This window comes from Medicago sativa, chromosome 5 (genome assembly GCF_051527215.1).
Source record: "Medicago sativa cultivar Bolivia chromosome 5, Bolivia_mono, whole genome shotgun sequence".
In the NCBI taxonomy this organism is placed as follows: Eukaryota; Viridiplantae; Streptophyta; class Magnoliopsida; order Fabales; family Fabaceae; genus Medicago; species Medicago sativa.
This window is the reverse complement of record NC_140753.1, coordinates 54,352,380-54,370,187: the sequence shown is the minus strand read 5'-3', so window position 1 is coordinate 54,370,187 and position 17,808 is coordinate 54,352,380.

Below are 17,808 nucleotides of genomic sequence, written 5' to 3'. Positions count from 1 at the left end.
TATTTGAAAAATCAACTTCAAGAATTATATGGAGTGTTCCGACGAAGTTTGACCAGATTTTTAATTTAAAGAGTTAGTCACTTTTAGTCAATCATCGACTATGATACTATTTTTGAGGTCTCGCCGAAAGCATAAAATACTTGTGAAACATCTATATTAGGCTAAGAGCAACTACATAAGTGACATCATATTTTTACTCAAGAATTTAAATAAAATAAAAACTAATAGTTAGGTGGGTCACTTCACTTATATATTGTCTAACATTCACATTTTCATCCAATATAAGACTTCTTATTCACACTTTATACACTAACACCGCCACCGGACCATTGACAAATTTGAATTGGATGCAATCAAAATATTTTGCGGTCAATATGGTTGGCATATCTCGATTGTTAAATGAGATTAGATGGGATCAAAATTTTCTATCGTCAATATAGTCGGCACATCTCAAACGTTGAGTTAGAATCAGATGATTCGTTTTTCAAATTTTATTTTGTAAAGCTAGTATATAAGTCAATCAATCTGAAATATTTCTATTTCATTTTAGGATATTTTGACCGCATACAGTCCACCCATATACAAAATTGACAACCCTATTTTTGATTTTGTTCATTAGTTTACTTAATCCAATTCTTTCCCACTTGTATAGATTGAGAATGAGAAGTTGACTTAAAATACCAAAGTTCCTTAAAAAAGGAAAGAAAAAAAAAATCACATGTTTTGGTCCCGAACAAAATTCTATGACCAAAACATTATGTATTATATTTCACACTCATGACCCACATTAATTATAATTATTTTGTGGGCTTATATATATCCACATATATAAATATTAAAAGTAGAGAAAGTCTTAGATAGACACAACCTACCAACACATGTTGGCTCAATTGGTAAGGAACGGGCCACTTCCTTGCAGAAGGTTGTGTGTTCGATTCCCTCTGCCGATGTGAGGGCAGTGTTGGTGGGTGATCTGTAAGTACCTCTATAAGTGCCCTTTGGGCCCGGAGGCGTGCCCTGACCCTGGTGGTGACCGGAGCCGAATCCACCTAAACTTTCTGTAACCAAAAAAAGATAGACACAACCTCAAATCAAAATGATTTGGGCACATTCACAAAAAAAAATTAAATGAGAATAAAATTAAATGATATTAATAGATGTCACTGATTTATTTTTGTTTTAATTTTTTTCATTTTATGTGAGTGTGTCTAAATCTTTTTGATTGGAGTTGTGACTATATTAGACTTTCTCAAGTATTGAACACCGCTTGTAATAACCATTTTTTAGACACGAGACATGTCAAGTATCGACAGTGACATGTTATGGTGCTGAAGTTATATGATTGCTTGGATGGGTAGGGCAACCTCCTCCATCTATTGACCAATTTGTTTTATATTTTGAATAGAGCTATTAAGCAATAAGAATCTCATAAACACAATCTGATGTGATTAAGTGCTAAACTATGATTATTGAGGGTATTTTGTGTCGTGGTGTAAACTATATTGTATTAAAGTTCTCTGTCAGTAACACAAACTTCAAATGCAATTCCTAGATAGCTGGATTTACAGAATCTGTCTTCTAAGAAAATCATGATAACTTAGGAAACAAAAGATGCAAGTGGTATTATCCGGAAGAAAGAAAAAAAATACTAAAAGTATTTCTACTAATCACTAATCATACATGGCTTAGAAAAAAGATGAATGATATTTGTACAACCAATCCTAGACAACTTTTGTGACAACCATTTTTCCTCTCTTCTTATTGGATAAAAATAATAGAGAGAGAAAGAAGAAGAGAGAGAATAAAAACACATGTGAGTATGAGAGAGAGGGTTGTTCCAAAAGTTGTCAAAAAGTGGTTGTACAAATATCATTTCTCTAGAAAAAATCACCAATTATACATGTACACACTCGTTTTTTTTGTACACCTTCACGACATCTATGTAGCTTATTCATGTTAGTTAATTCAACACACGACAAAATCATATGGAACATTGTAGCTTATCTATGTAGCTTATTCGTTTTTCCAAGAACATTGTGGAGGTTTATTGATATTTGTCTTTGTAACCTTGTTTTCTAACTTGCCAACGTTGTCGCAGTAATGCTTTTGGTTTGAGCTAGATTAAAATGAAATTCTGAAAAATATAAATCTGGGGTATATTTGGGGTTCAAATGGACCCATTTTAAAATTAAAAGTAAATGAAATTCGTACGTTGAAAGTAAACCAACAATTATATAAACAATTTATCATAAAATTACCATATCATTTATAATAATAATACTAATAAACCAACCTAGAATATATCATAAACCAACCTAGATATATAGTTCATACATATCTTATTCATGGAGTTCCAGTAAACACACTGGTTAATAATTATAATAATAAAGCAACAATTATTTATATATAATAAATTACCAAACAATATAGCTAGGGTAGATGCCCATGCGTGAGAGAGTAAAACACACCGATGAGTGAGCAGATACCACAGAGAAACGAAAGCATGAAAGCATGCTGATGATGAGGAGGGAGGTAAGGCTCTGATGGTTTTTGTTGAGGTCATTGGATACTATTGTGAAGGCACATGCCCAGAAAGAAGTTGATGAACTACATATGCAAGAAGCATAATGAAGTCTTTGGTTTTGGAAGTCTTTAAGTAAAAGCTAGAGTATAGGAAAACTACTCCTGAAACCATGGTCATCAATAAGCTTAAAATCATCATGGTCGTTGCTATTTTTGGAGCTGCATAGGAAGACATTGGAGTTTGGAGAAGAAAACCAAATAAATTTAGTGAATGTATTAGAGCTAGCTAGTAATCTCAATCGATTCCAAAAATTATATTGGTAGGGGATTATGTTTGGATATCATAATTAAAAGGGTTGAGGTTTTTTTTTTAATGGCAAAATATATTATATATAAATAGAGGATTAAATCCCAAGAATTACATGCAGTTAAAAGTCACCATCGATAGTAATTATCTTTTTCCTTTATTTAGAAAAATATTGATTCCATACGAATTTGTTTTAATCTTCTGATAATCTATATATGGGTTGATATTCATAGCAAAGGCTAGCTCTAATTTGTAGAAATTAGAAACATCATCGTCGTGTTGCGATAACAAACTTGTTAAGAGTCTTGCATCAGATAAGAGATGGTCTGACAACGTGTTTGTAAGTGAGGGCAATCCTCAACTCACAAACCGGTTTTGTGATGTTATGTTAAACTCAACCACTATTTCAAAGATGACATCTGAGACACTTCAAGATCAATTGGGTCACATGTCATCAGGTTTCCGCTATCTGACAATTTGTTTATAAGTGGATGCAATCGTCACCTCACAAAACGATTTTGTGGGGTTGTGTTAAGCTCAACCATGTTAATTAAAGCTAGCAATGCTATAGTTTAGTCCAAAAAAAATGTTATAAACTATGGGTTGCAAAGTCAAACTCATTGTGTGAGCTGAAAAATTTGTAGGTATACTAAAGTCAAAATAAATTTCTTGAGTATTATCTCAAATTGTATTGCATGCTAAAAATTATTGTACCTAGCGGATAGCTGCTAAGCTAACTGATAGCATATAGCTGATGACTGATAGCTTATAGCTGTTAGCTGATGACTGATGACTTATAGCTGATAAGCTAGTTGAAGTGTTTGGTAAAATTAGCGGTTCAATTAGCTAATACGTATAAAATGACATAAAAGGACATTTTTAATTTATAATAAAATTGGCATCTATTAATATTTAAGTATTTGAAATTTGGTAATTTAAATTTATTTAATATATCTTTTATATAATAGTTAAGTATATCTTTACTTTATATTCCAATGTTTATTTTCATTCCAGTATAGTACTTTATAAAAAAAAAATACATAATGACAAAATATAAAAATTAAAGTATTGGAGGAAGAAGAACAAAAGAATAAAGAAACTGGTTCAGCTGTTACTTAGACAGCAAGCTTTCTTGCACTCCAAGTTTCTCATTAAGCTTAGCCTTAATCTTTGATTAGTTTGTAATTAGGCTAATTGTACTTGTTCTTTTCCTATAAATACTTGATGTACTTTCATTTCAACTCATGATGAATGAAGCTATTTTTCATTACTCTGTTTTCATAATATGGTATCCAGAGCTTTTTTTGGTTCATCCATGGCGGAAAAGTTAGTTACAACTTCATCTTCATCAATTTTTGCTTCGATCTTCATCAATCTTTGAAGATTCTTCGTCTTTTTTGCTTCTTTGTTCAGCATTTCTCTTGCTTTTTCTTCGTCTTGCTAAATTTTTGTCTTCTTTGCAATGCCTCGCCAAACTCAACAAGACACAGAATCTGTCTTCTATGTTCATCCAAGTGAAGGTCCAAACTCCGTTTTGATTACACCTCCATTGGATGGAACAAACTACCTCGCATGGAGTCGTTCCATGATTCGAGCTTTTGGCGCGAAGAACAAATTGAAAATTGTTGATGGATCCATGGAGATTCCAGATGAAGAAGATTTGAATCGTTATGCTTGGGAATGATGTAATCATTTAGTTCAATCATGGATTATCAATTCAGTTTCGCCTCAAATTGCACAAACCCTAGTTTTCCATGAAAACGCCATTGATGCTTGGAATGATCTTAAAGAACGTTTTTCTAAAGCTGACAAAATTCGTATTGCTTCGCTTCGTTCTAAGATCAACAACATGAAACAAGGTTCTAGATCAGTGTTAGAATACTTCACTGAAATGAAAACTCTATGGGAAGAGTTGAATTCTCACAGGCCTATGCCTCATTGCACCTGTCCTCACCCATGTCGTTGTGCTGCTATGAGGGAAGCACGCCAATTTAGACTTGAAGATCAAGTCATGCAGTTTTTGACTGGTCTCAATGATCAATTTAATGTGGTGAAGACACAGATTCTCATGCTAGATCCTCTTCCCTCCATTAACAGAGTTTATTCACTTGTTGTTCAGGAAGAAAGCAACAATCTCTCACTTGCTTCTTCCAATATTGAACCATTTTCTGTTGCTAATGCTGTTGAGTCTCGTAAACCTCAAGGTAGAGGTAGAGGATATTACAACAGTTACAAACCTCCCAGACATTGCACATTTTGTGGTAAAAGCAATCACACTGTGGATTATTGCTATCAAAAGCATGAACATCCTAATTTTCCTAAGCAAAATGCTTCAGTAAATGCCTCTAGTGGAAATGATGATATTGAGGCTCAACCAGGAAGTTGCAGCACTTCTCCTTCCAGTTCCAGTATTTCTCAAGAGAAGTATGATCAACTTCTCAGCTTGTTACAACAAGTAAATTTGCTTCCTGCAGCTTCCCCACCTAATTCATCAGCTAGTGCCAATCATGTCCATACTTCACCTGGTTCAGATTCAAATTTTCCTCCACAGTCAGGTATATCTTCCATTTTTACTTGCTCTATTACTTATCAAACTCATGCTTGGTTTTTAGATTCTAGTGCTAATGAGCACATTGTTTCTAGTACTGATTGGTTTACTTCATTTCATAAAATCAAACCTAAGCCTGTGAATTTGCCTAATGGTACTTCTGTTTTAGTTGAGTATGCTAGCACCATACACCTTACTCCTGAATTCTATTTGGAGAATGTCTTATATTCACCTTCATTCACTCTTAATTTGATCTCTATATTCAAAGTTTGTTCTGCCTTAAAGTGTTATGCTTCCTTTCATGACAAGAAATGTTTCTTACAGAACCTTCACTCCCAGAGGATGATTGGTTTGGGTGAACAAGTTGGAGGTCTTTATAGATTAGTTTTAGACTCTTCTAAGTGTCACTTTCCCAATAAATCTTCTGTCAATAATGTTTCCATAAATAACAATTTCACTATACCTATGTCTGCATTATGGCATTTCAGGTTGGGACATGTTTCCAATAAGAGACTTACTCATATGTCTCATCTATATCCCACTCTTACTTTTGATAATCATGCCACATGTGATATTTGTCAATTTGCTAAACAAAGAAAATTGCCTTTTTCATCTAGTGTTTTTGTTGCTTCTAGCAAATTTGAGCTTTTACACTTTGATATTTGGGGTCCTATTGTTGTTCCATCCATACATAATCATAGATATTTTCTTACTATTCTTGATGATTATAGTAGATTTGTATGGATTGTTTTGTTAAAGTCCAAGTCTAAAGTTTCTCAACATGTCCAAAACTTCATTAATCTCATTCATACTCAGTATCAAATCACTCCCAAAGTTGTCAGGTCTAATAATGGTCCTGAGTTTTTACTCAATTCCTTTTATGCTTCAAAAGGTATTATCCATCATAAATCTTGTGTTGAAACTCCCCAGCAAAATGGGAGAGTTGAAAGAAAGCATCAACATATTTTGAATGTTGGCAGGGCTCTCTTGTTTCAATCCAAATTACCTGCTTCATATTGGTCTTATGCTTTACTCCATGCCATTTTCATCATCAATAGAGTCACATCCCCAACTTTACATAACAAATCTCCTTATCATCTTCTCCATGACTCTATTCCTGATGAAAAATCATTCAAAGTCTTTGGTTCTTTATGTTACTCCACTACTCTTCAGTCACATAGAACCAAATTGTCTGCTAGAGCTAGAAAGTCTGTTTTTTTAGGGTATGCTGTTGGTTATAAAGGTTATATTCTTTTGGACATACATACTAGAGAAATTCATATCTCTAGACATGTTCAGTTTCATGAACATATTTTACCTTACCCTACCAATCCTTCAACTATAACTACTGCTTGGGATTACTTTTCTTCTGATTCTTGTTCTCCAAGCAATCCCATTTCTGAATCTTCTCCCACTATACCTGTTGTTCCTCAACCTTTTATTGATGTTGATTCACCTCCTTCTGATGATACTCCACCTGTTTCAGCTCTCCCACCACCACTTGTCATCAGAAAATCCTCTAGAGTTACCCAACTCCCTACTCATTTACAAGACTATGTCTGTAATTTTTCTGCTTCTTCAGTTCAGTATCCTATTTCTCAACATTTATCATATAATAACTTGTCTTCTTCACATTGTGCTTTTGCTTTGTCTCTTGATTCTCACACTGAACCCTCCACATATGCTGAGGCAAGCAAATTTGATTGTTGGAAGCAAGTTATGCAAGTTGAACTGTCTGCCCTTGAGAATACTGGAACCTGGAAACTGGTTGATCTGCCACCTAATGTCAAACCTATAGGTTGCAGATGGATTTACAAGATCAAGTATCATGCAGATGGCTCAATTGAGAGATACAAGGCAAGACTTGTGGCCAAAGGTTACAACCAAATTGAGGGTTTAGACTATTTTGACACATATTCACCAGTTGCTAAGCTTACAACTGTCAGAACTGTTATAGCTTTAGCCTCCATGAATAATTGGCACATTCACCAACTGGATGTCAACAATGCTTTTCTGCATGGTGACCTCCAAGAAGATGTGTATATGATTGTCCCTCAAGGCATCACACTTTCTAAACCAAATCAAGTCTGCAAGCTCAACAAGTCCCTCTATGGACTCAAGCAAGCAAGCAGAAAGTGGTATGAAAAACTGACATCCCTCCTTGTTCATCACCACTATGTTCAGTCTGCATCTGATCATTCCCTTTTCATTAAGAAGACTGACACTTCTTTCACTGCACTGCTTGTTTATGTTGATGATGTGATTATCACTGGCACCTCTCTTTCTGAATTTCAATATATAAAAGCCATTCTGCATTCCTCTTTCAAAATTAAAGATCTTGGCCAATTGAAATATTTCCTTGGCTTAGAGGTTGCACATTCTTCACAAGGTATCTCTCTTTGCCAAAGAAAATATTGCCTTGATCTATTGAATGATACTGGTTTTCTAGCTGCAAAGCCTGTATCTACACCTTCTGATCCATCTTGCAAGGTGCATGCTGATGAGAGTCCTCCTTATACTGATGTTCCCTCTTATAGGAGACTCATAGGCAGGTTGATTTATCTCACTAATACTAGACCTGATATCACCTATGCCACTCAGCAACTCAGTCAGTTCCTCAATTCTCCAACTGAGAAACACTATCAATCAGCTACTAGAATCCTGAAATATTTGAAGAATGCTCCTGGTCAAGGTTTATTCTTTCCCAGAGATTCTTCCTTGTTCTTGTCAGGCTATTCTGATGCTGATTGGGCAGGTTGCCTGGATTCAAGGAGGTCCATATCTGGCCAATGCTTCTTTCTTGGTAAATCATTGATTTCTTGGAAGACTAAGAAACAGTTAACTGTTTCCAGATCCTCCTCAGAAGCTGAATATAGGGCTTTGGGAGCAGCTACCTGTGAGCTTCAGTGGTTACTCTATCTTCTTCAGGATCTTCATGTCACCACTATTAAGCTTCCAGTTCTCTATTGTGACAACCAAAGTGCCCTTCATATTGCAGCCAATCCAGTGTTTCATGAAAGGACAAAACATTTGGAAATTGACTGCCACTTAGTAAGAGAAAAACTGCAAGCAGGCATCATGAAGTTGCTTCCAGTGACATCCACTGATCAATTGGCAGATTTCTTTACAAAGCCTTTGCTTCCACAACCTTTTCATACTCTTCTATTCAAGCTGGGAATGCTAAATATTTACCATTCTCCAGCTTGTGGGGGACTATTGGAGGAAGAAGAACAAAAGAATAAAGAAACTGGTTCAGCTGTTACTTAGACAGCAAGCTTTCTTGCACTCCAAGTTTCTCATTTAGCTTAGCCTTAATCTTTGATTAGTTTGTAATTAGGCTAATTGTACTTGTTCTTTTCCTATAAATACTTGATGTACTTTTATTTCAACTCATGATGAATGAAGCTATTTTTCATTACTCTGTTTTCATAATATAAAGTGTTTAGACTTAACAATAAAAATTTTGCATCTTTGTAAACAAAAAAAAAGACGTAACAATAAAACTAGACGTGAGTCTTTGAAAAAAAAATTAAAACTGAACGTGAGACAATTTAATAAAAGGGCAAAGAATTTAACGGAACCAAAAAAAAAAATATTAGCGTAACCATATACAATTAAATGCCCTTCAAAAAAAGTAGCGCTCTTTTTGTCAAAAAAAAATAGCTCAAAAATTTGCTTTACTTGAAATTATAAAGGGTAAAACATGATTTTATATTAAATAATAAGGGTAAAATTGGAAGAAATAATGATAAGCTATAAGCTATAAGCTCAAACGCTACTTGTAATAGCGTTTGAAAAATAGCTTATAAGCTCGTGAAATAAGCTATAAGCTCGTGGTGAAAAAACATTACCAAACAAAACTTTTTTGGTCAAACGAGCTTATAAGCTATTCGCTATAAGCTCATTTTTTTGTCTTACCAAACAGAACGATCTAAAAATAGAACGACCTTATCTTCTTAATTTTCTTTGAATATGTTTTTTAGCTAAGTAAATGTGGCCCATTGTCAACAAAAGGTGACGGTATGGGGAATTTGCAACAAATTTGATGTGTTACAAACAGTAAGAAGCAAGAGAAAAGATGCTTGTTTTTGGAACCAAGAAGACAATGTTGTATTAGAAGAGAATTCACAACCACCCTCATCTTCACCAATTCCATTACAAACCTTTCCTCAGAAACATTTCAAACGTTCTTTATCTTTAACCAAGGTTTTTTTTTTTTTTGAGGGAATCTTTAACCAAAGGTTTGGTCTCTAAGTTTGAAGGCATGGAAGAAGATCTTTACCAGATTATATTTTTTTTCTAAGGAAAAAGTGAATTAGAGGAAGAGAGGAGTTGCTATAAAATATCCATTTTATTTTGGCTTCTAAATTTTTTTTATAATTTCTTCCTCAAATTTTTTTTATATATTTTTTTTATAATTTCTAGTCCCTATCATAAACGGAGTGTTTTTAGTCTATCAATAAAAACTAAGGTACCCTATATTTTATTATATGAGGACTAGAGATGAATAAATTTTTATAAGACTAAACTTTAAAGCATATTTTATAGTGACTACATATATATTTAACCTAATAACTACGGGCCTTCTAAAAGTTAAGTATAAATTTGGAATGGTTGTGTTGTATATGTTGTTGTTGTTGTTGTTGTAATTGTTGTTTATTTATTAGTACCAATATATTGTAGAAAGTAACCGTAGAAATAGGGCAGGTTGTCCGACAAAGTTTTATGACTTCACTTCCTCAAAACACACCTAGTTAGTTAGTGAAAAAGGTGGGTTGGTCTTTGCCTCTTTAGAAAACCTATTTATTTAAATACATAAAATTCGCAACAGGAACGGATTAAAATAAAGACATAATCACATTATCGCATCGGTACAAAAATTTGATTCCGTAGATATAAACACACATACATAACAATTTGATAAGAAATTGAGGAAAACTTAATGATATAATTAAAATAAAGACTTAATGAAAACTTTAAAATTCATAGTACTAAATTGAAAGGAAAAAAAAACATGCAAGACGAAACTTATACTTTAGAGATCTTCATTGATTAGAGCAACAGCGACACAACACCGGCAACACACGTGAATTACCAAAAAAATTACAACCGCAACAACAACAAGAAGTACCGTAAATATGATATATCCCAGTGGATTATGAGGATACATCGAATCATGGTTGACATCAGGAGATGGAGGCTTCGAGAAAGATGGAGTTTTAGGAACCACATCTCCACTAACAGGAGATGGAGGTGTCAACAAAGGTGGAGTTTGAGGGACTACATCTCCACAGTTGATAACAGGAGATGGAGGCTTAAACAAATATGGAGTTTGAGGGCCGACATCTCCGCAGTTGACAACAGGAGATGGAGGTGGATGAGGTAATATGTGATGAAGTGTTGGATCATCAGGAGACAAAGGAGTTGATGGCATGTCTCTTCCCTCAACAACTACGAAAAAACCGAATGCAAATAGACAGATCATGGTCTTCACATTCATATCAGCGATAATAATTTTTCTATAATAAAAAATGAGAAATTAGTATCAAAACAAAAGAAAGTTATTAATAACAATGAATAAATTCTTTAAAAAATAGCAATCAATAAAAGACGGCTAACATCATAAAATAAATAGAAAGGGGATTGGTGTAAGTTGGACATATATAGTGGCCTATTAATTGTTTGTTTATTTATTTTTATTTAATTAATTAGCACCCATAAACCCTAATATCAGGAAAACCAACATATAGTCGGAAAGTTAGATACGACAAGGCAAACAAAAGATATAAAGAGGATGAAGAGCAAGTGTACAACATGAATTAGAAAGAAAGGAAAAAAAAAAAGGGAAAAAAAAAAAACAACACCAAAAGCAAAGACAATAGAAAGAATAGTAACACCTATTACAAACAAAACTTAGAGACAAGTGTGTACCAATTTCGGAAGAATTCTGTGTCTCGTGGCTTTTACTCTTCATACCAATTCTTTAACGTCTTATTCTTATAGTAAAATTTTAGGTTATAAAAAAAAAAATATATCAAATCAATTAAAAAAATATTAAATCATTTACCAGATATTGAAAATATTTATACATACCCGTTTTTAAAAAAATAAAAAAAAAAATATATATATATATAATAAAAAAATATCAAATCAATTAAAAAAATATCAAATCAATTTATCAGATATTGAAAACATTTAAAAAAAACAGATATCCTTGTGTAAAAAATATAAATGAATATTCCATTTATTTTTTTTATTTTCCTTTTTTACTATTTTATTATTATTATTGTTTTTATTATTTTTTTAAAGGAATTATTATTATTATCTATACAATATATATATATATATATATATATATATATATATATATATTGTATAGATAATATATATATATATATATATATATATATATATATATGTATGTATGTATGTATGTATTTAGAGAGAGAGAGAGAGAGAGAGAGAGAGAGAGAGAGATAGCATGTTTTGCCTCTTTTGAGGTGACTTTTTCTCTTTCTAAAATTACCCTCAACTTTCAATACAAATAAGACATAACAAATAGATAAGATTAATAATTACTTTTGGAACATCCGAGGGATCGGTAATAATGACTCCCCTGTTGCCTTTAGTGAGATGTATCCTTTGAGTGATCTATCGTTTTACTGCGGAGATCTATTTTCCTCCGGAACCGATGGCACATTTGCACTCACTGGGGTTTGCTGATTATTTGTTCGCATATTTTCCGGGAAGGAAATTGTTGTGCTGATGGGCTAGCAACATTGAGGCATGCGCTGCTAGACACTATTTGGTTCACCATTTTACCTTCTTCTTTGTTGGCGGATTTTGTTAGGGACAGGAATGGGCTACCTAATTGTAGATTTCCATAGCCTTTTTTGTTTCCTCTTTTTTGTATACATTTCTCTTTTCTTATGAGGGGTTTGGCCTAGTCCCCCTTCTTGTAAATATATTTTCCTTTTTTTAATAATATTACGTATTAGAAAGACAGTAAAGCAGGGGCGGATCCAGGATTAGATTTTTAGTGTGGCTAAAATAATAGTGTCAAACAATTTATCCAATGAAATTAAATATTATGTATTATTTCATCCAAAATAATAGTCTTAGTAGTTTTATTTGAGCTAGTTTTACTATCCCAAATTCTTTTGTAACCTTAAGAATTGCTAATTAGAACAAAATAAACTCTTAGATTTCACTAACTTTTCATTATTATAGACATATTTCATATGAAAAAAAAATTGAAAAAAAAATTGGTGTGGCAATAGCGACACTAAGTTACATACAGATCCGCCCCTGCAGTAAAGGATGGGGGTTTCTGTTGGGTGCCAACCTAGTTGGGATGCTTCTGATTCTCCCGAATGACTAACATTTCTCTTGGCCTTATCAAAAAAATAAAAATAGATAAGAGTAAGTTTAAATATTAAAATAATATTTGAGTTAGAATCAAAACAATATTTGTTAACACCAATGAGAATCCTAATTTCATATAATGATGCATTTTATCAAACACCTATAATGCATCAAAACTTCACCAAAGAGATAACGCCAATCAGAATCGTAAATAATTTCCATGTATGAATTGAAAAAGGAATTTGTGATTTGATTTTAAGGAAAAACGAAAATTTGAAGTTGAAATGAAGGAAACATAAATTTAGGAAACCAACATTTGAAACATGAAAAATTGTTGAGGTTTAGAAGAACAAACCTGAAGGTGGCATTTAGGATGGGTAGGGGAAAGATTCTCCCACCATGGGAAAGTTGTATTTTTACCATTAGATTAAAGAGGTGTATTGATTTTATCATGGTCTTTTTACACTTTATTTTTTTTCTCTCTCACATTTCTTCATCATCTATATCTGGAATCTTACACAGTTTCATACTTCCATTGTTTATCTTCCCAAAGGCCTATGCTAAAACAAAAAATAAATAAAACAATTGATTAGTTTCATCAAACAACAGAACCAATTTTAGATTCGAAAACCTTCTCTCCCACCCATTTTTCTTCAATTTCAGATTTGAGACAAAAACTACAGATCTGATCAACAAAACACTTTTCTCTTACTATGGAAAGAAATATATATTTCTTTTACTGGACTTGAAAGAAGATTGGGATAGAGGTAATGAGGGGACACGTGAGAGGAATTGTAGAACAACATTTTTTATACAATTAACTTTGCTTTTGAAATTAAGTTTAGATTTTATGGGTTTTAGTTTAGGAGATGTTGTTGTTATGGATGTGCTACTGTAAGGGTGTGGTTTCTATTCTTTTCTTTTTGCTGAATTTTATTTACCGTTTTTTCTTTTTTCAAAAGGGCAATGGATCCAATATTTCAATGAAAATGTTTAATTCTTTTTCTTTCAATGACAAGTGAAATTAAAATACAATGAAGATTGTTCAATGGTAAAGGTTGAAGATTGAAATTAAAAATGGTGGTGGTTTTGTAATTTGTTCTTGAGGTAGGAGAGAGGAGGTAAAGAGAGAAACTGAGAGAGATTTGATACTGACTGACCATAGTAAATTTGTATTATTGATTAGATCTAATGGTTTGATACAACTTTCCCATGGTGAGATAATCTTTCCCCTACCCACCCTAAATGCCACCCAGACGTGAATGCAGGGACAACATAGAAGGACATGTAACTGTGTTGTTGCAGTGGGGACATGTAACTTGTTCAGATCCTTTTTTCGAAAGTAAAAAATTAGCGGCACTTTGTTTTTTTAGAAACTAAATTAGCCCTCTTAAATTGGCATCGGTTGCAGTGGGGACGATGGAGCATACTCCTAGTACCAAGTCAATATTAGTGGGCCAACCCAAGTGGGTTATTAGCCGCACTTTCTTAATTACCAAAAAGGAGGGAATTTTAAGTTTTAGAGAATGTGATGTGATTAGATTTAGAAAATGGTAGATTAGTCACTTTGCTTATATATTTATTGTATTAATTAGTAGTTAGTACATTATTTAACTTTGTCAAAAAAAGTACATTATTTAACTTTTTAATTTATAAAATAGTCAAATTCTAATAAAATAAGAACAACTTGGCCATATTGAACAGTACAAAAAGAGCTTTTTTAATTTTATTTGTTAAACATATTTGACATTGTATGTGCCGAAATTGGTATCAATACAATTAAGCGCAATATAAAAATAAATAGATGAACATATTAACGTCTTTTATTTAGACAGGAAAGAAGCTTCATTCATTGAGATGTTAAAGACAACATTGTTGTGTAAATACAAAAGTAACCAAAAAAAAATTCATTGAGATGCTAAAATATCAAAAGTACAATCAAAATGATCACAGGTTGGGACGGACATTCCTCATCCATGTTTTAAGATAAGTACAAATGATTAAGATAGCTAGCAACACGCTAATGATACATATTGAACTTTCATAAGACACTGAACAATTAACAAAACCAAATCAAAATCCTAATAACCAAATTAAAATCTTTCACATATGACCAAAGGTCAACAATAAATTGAGATCCACGGTCTTTGAATTCATCCAACTTCGATCTCTAGAATGACCAGTTTTGCCACATATGAACAAGACATTTGCAAAGTTAAGAATGCCACCTGATATTAGTATCTGTCTTTTTGTTTGTATCAATAAAAGTATGAAAAATAGCTAAAGACACAGACATGTTTACAAGAGCACAAACAACCATATTGATTTGTCTCCTAACAAACTTAAGAATTAATCCCTATACATATGAATCAATTATGACATCACTAATTCTTTTTTATCAATGCTTGCTCAACCATAATTTTTTACAACAAACCATGTGTTAAGATAACCAATGTTTTAATGATACTTATTTTTTTGTGTTATTTGTTACTTTGTTTTAAGAATTAATCCATATACATATGAATCAATTATGACATCACTAATTCTTTTTTATCAATGCCTCAACCATAATTTTTTACAACAAACCATGTGTTAAGATAACCAATGTTTTAATGATACTTCTTTTTTTGTCAAGTACTCTAGTGGCTATTGAATCTTCGGGGAACAAAATTTAACTTGTGGATGGTTGCACATTTGGAAGAAAAAAAATACGATTTTGCGCGTATCGATCGAAGCGTTGTCGAAATGGAAGTTACCTTTGAGAAATTCAATGAATGAAGCTTCTTTCCTCTAAAAAAAAAGACATTAATATGTTCGTCTATTTATTTTTACATTGCACTTAATTGTATTTATACCAATTTCGGCACATACGATGATCAAATATGTTTAACAAATAAAATTAAATAAACTCTTTTTGTAGTGTTCAATATGTCCAAAGTGGGTTGTTCTATTTTGTTAGAATTTGAATAATTTTTAGGTATCATTAAGAAATTCCCATGAGTTTAGTTTAGTCGATAGAGATATTGCATACTCCCTCCGATCCTATTTACAGGAGAAAGATGACTTTTTAGATACATTGAATAATGTATATGTCTAGTCAAGAACCTAAACCAAATACATAAATTATTTAATGTATCTAAAAACTAAATTGTTTCTTGTAAATAAGACCGGAGGGAGTATTATATAGAGGGGTCGGGGTTCGAACCCCGGACATCCCACTTTTGTGCACTTCGTTAGTCAAAATAGTCTTTTACATTAAAATACTTCATTAATATTGTCATATTAGTTTTTCAATATACTTACTTATTTTCATATTGTCATATTAGTCATTATATAAAAAGAGTTATTGTGAGTATTGAAGAATTATTTTAGCGTTAGAGACTATATATTTTGACTAACGCTATGCATAATAATTAACTATTTTGAAATTTTGATACATTGAAGGACTATTGTGATTGTTCGTTACACATTCAGGGATCAAAATGACTATTAATGATATCATATCTAAATTAATGTAAAATATTTTTGTTCTTGGTTTTTTTTAATGTCATACAATTTATAGTTTACTCAAGGAAATAATATTGAATATATTATATTTCCAAATTGTAGTTTTACAAAATATTATTTAAAGGTGAATGAACAATAAATTTGAGTTTAAATTCGTCTAAATTAAAGAAATTTTAGTTAAAAATTAAATTCTAGATTTAAAGATTTTAAATTATACGCATCTTTATCATAGATTATAAGAATAATGATTTTGATATTGAATAGAGGTTAAATGTTAGAGATTTTTTTAAGAAAACTATTTGTGTTTGTTAACAATAATAAAAATAAATTTAAAAAATCGTTACAAAAAGTGATTTTGTAGAGAAGTCACTTAAACTGACTTGTAATTTTTTTTTCCTATTGTTTATTTAAACAATTTAATGGATGCTAAATTTTATTTTTTTTTTAAGAAGATAAAATGGATTAAATTAATGAAAGCTTGGAGATTTCAGCACAAGGAGTGCCAAAGCCCCAGCTAAAAGAGTTAATTACAAGTAATGACAAAAACGGAGAGCCAGAACAAGCTCAAAAGAAAGAAAGCTTGGATACTAAATTTTATTAATCCATTTTAATTAAGTAGTTAGAGCTTAAGAGTTCAAATATCTTTGGAGATATTTTTAGAATAGTTTTTTTAGTCCTCGTGAGCTTAGCTCAGTTTATAGCAACAATGTATAATATATGCAAGGTCCGGGGTTCAAACCCCGGCCACCAAAAAAAATAGTTTTTTTAACCTATGCAATGTTGCACATGTTAAGGTGTAATTAATACACTAATTTTTTCGACGTAAACTGCTCTATTAATTACTTTTTTCTTGAAAAATGATTTGTTTTTTCTTTATGCCATTAATCATCTATTTTTCTCAGTCCGAACTTAATGTTACAGACCTTAATGTATGTAACACCCCGATATTTTATATACATTATTTTAATATTATATTGTTTATTTATTCAGCAACTTATTTCGTGCATAAAGAATTTCAGAAAATTATAACACCCTTCTTTTAATTAAAATATTTTAATCTAAAGTCGGTTTATTTTATCGAACATAACCTATGATATTTTAATCAACAATTTTATTCTCTCGTTTTCGAGCTATTTTATTTATCTTATTTACTACAACTGATGAGTGGTGAAGTCTTGCACCTTCCATCACTGTGGTACGGTTTCACCCCTTTGCGGTACCATTTTGTCACTTAAAATCCAACTTAATTTTCTCTACCCTTGTATAACCGCCCTTCATCAATATTTACTTGGTCAAACGCTGATCTTTTCTCATTGTCTATCTGCTTTTAATAATGCTTTAATGACTTCCTTATTATTAGGAACACATAACATCCACTTCCCTATAATTAGGCAATTTATTCCCACGATTCAATGAATAAGCATCAGTATTTCAAACTTCATTGTAAGTGGTTCTTCATTAGTTCCTTGCAAAATTTGTGTGTCATCTCTCTCTTAAAAGATTAAAACCGTTCTCATGTCATTAAAAATGATTGACCAAATTCAAACTCCTTATTTGA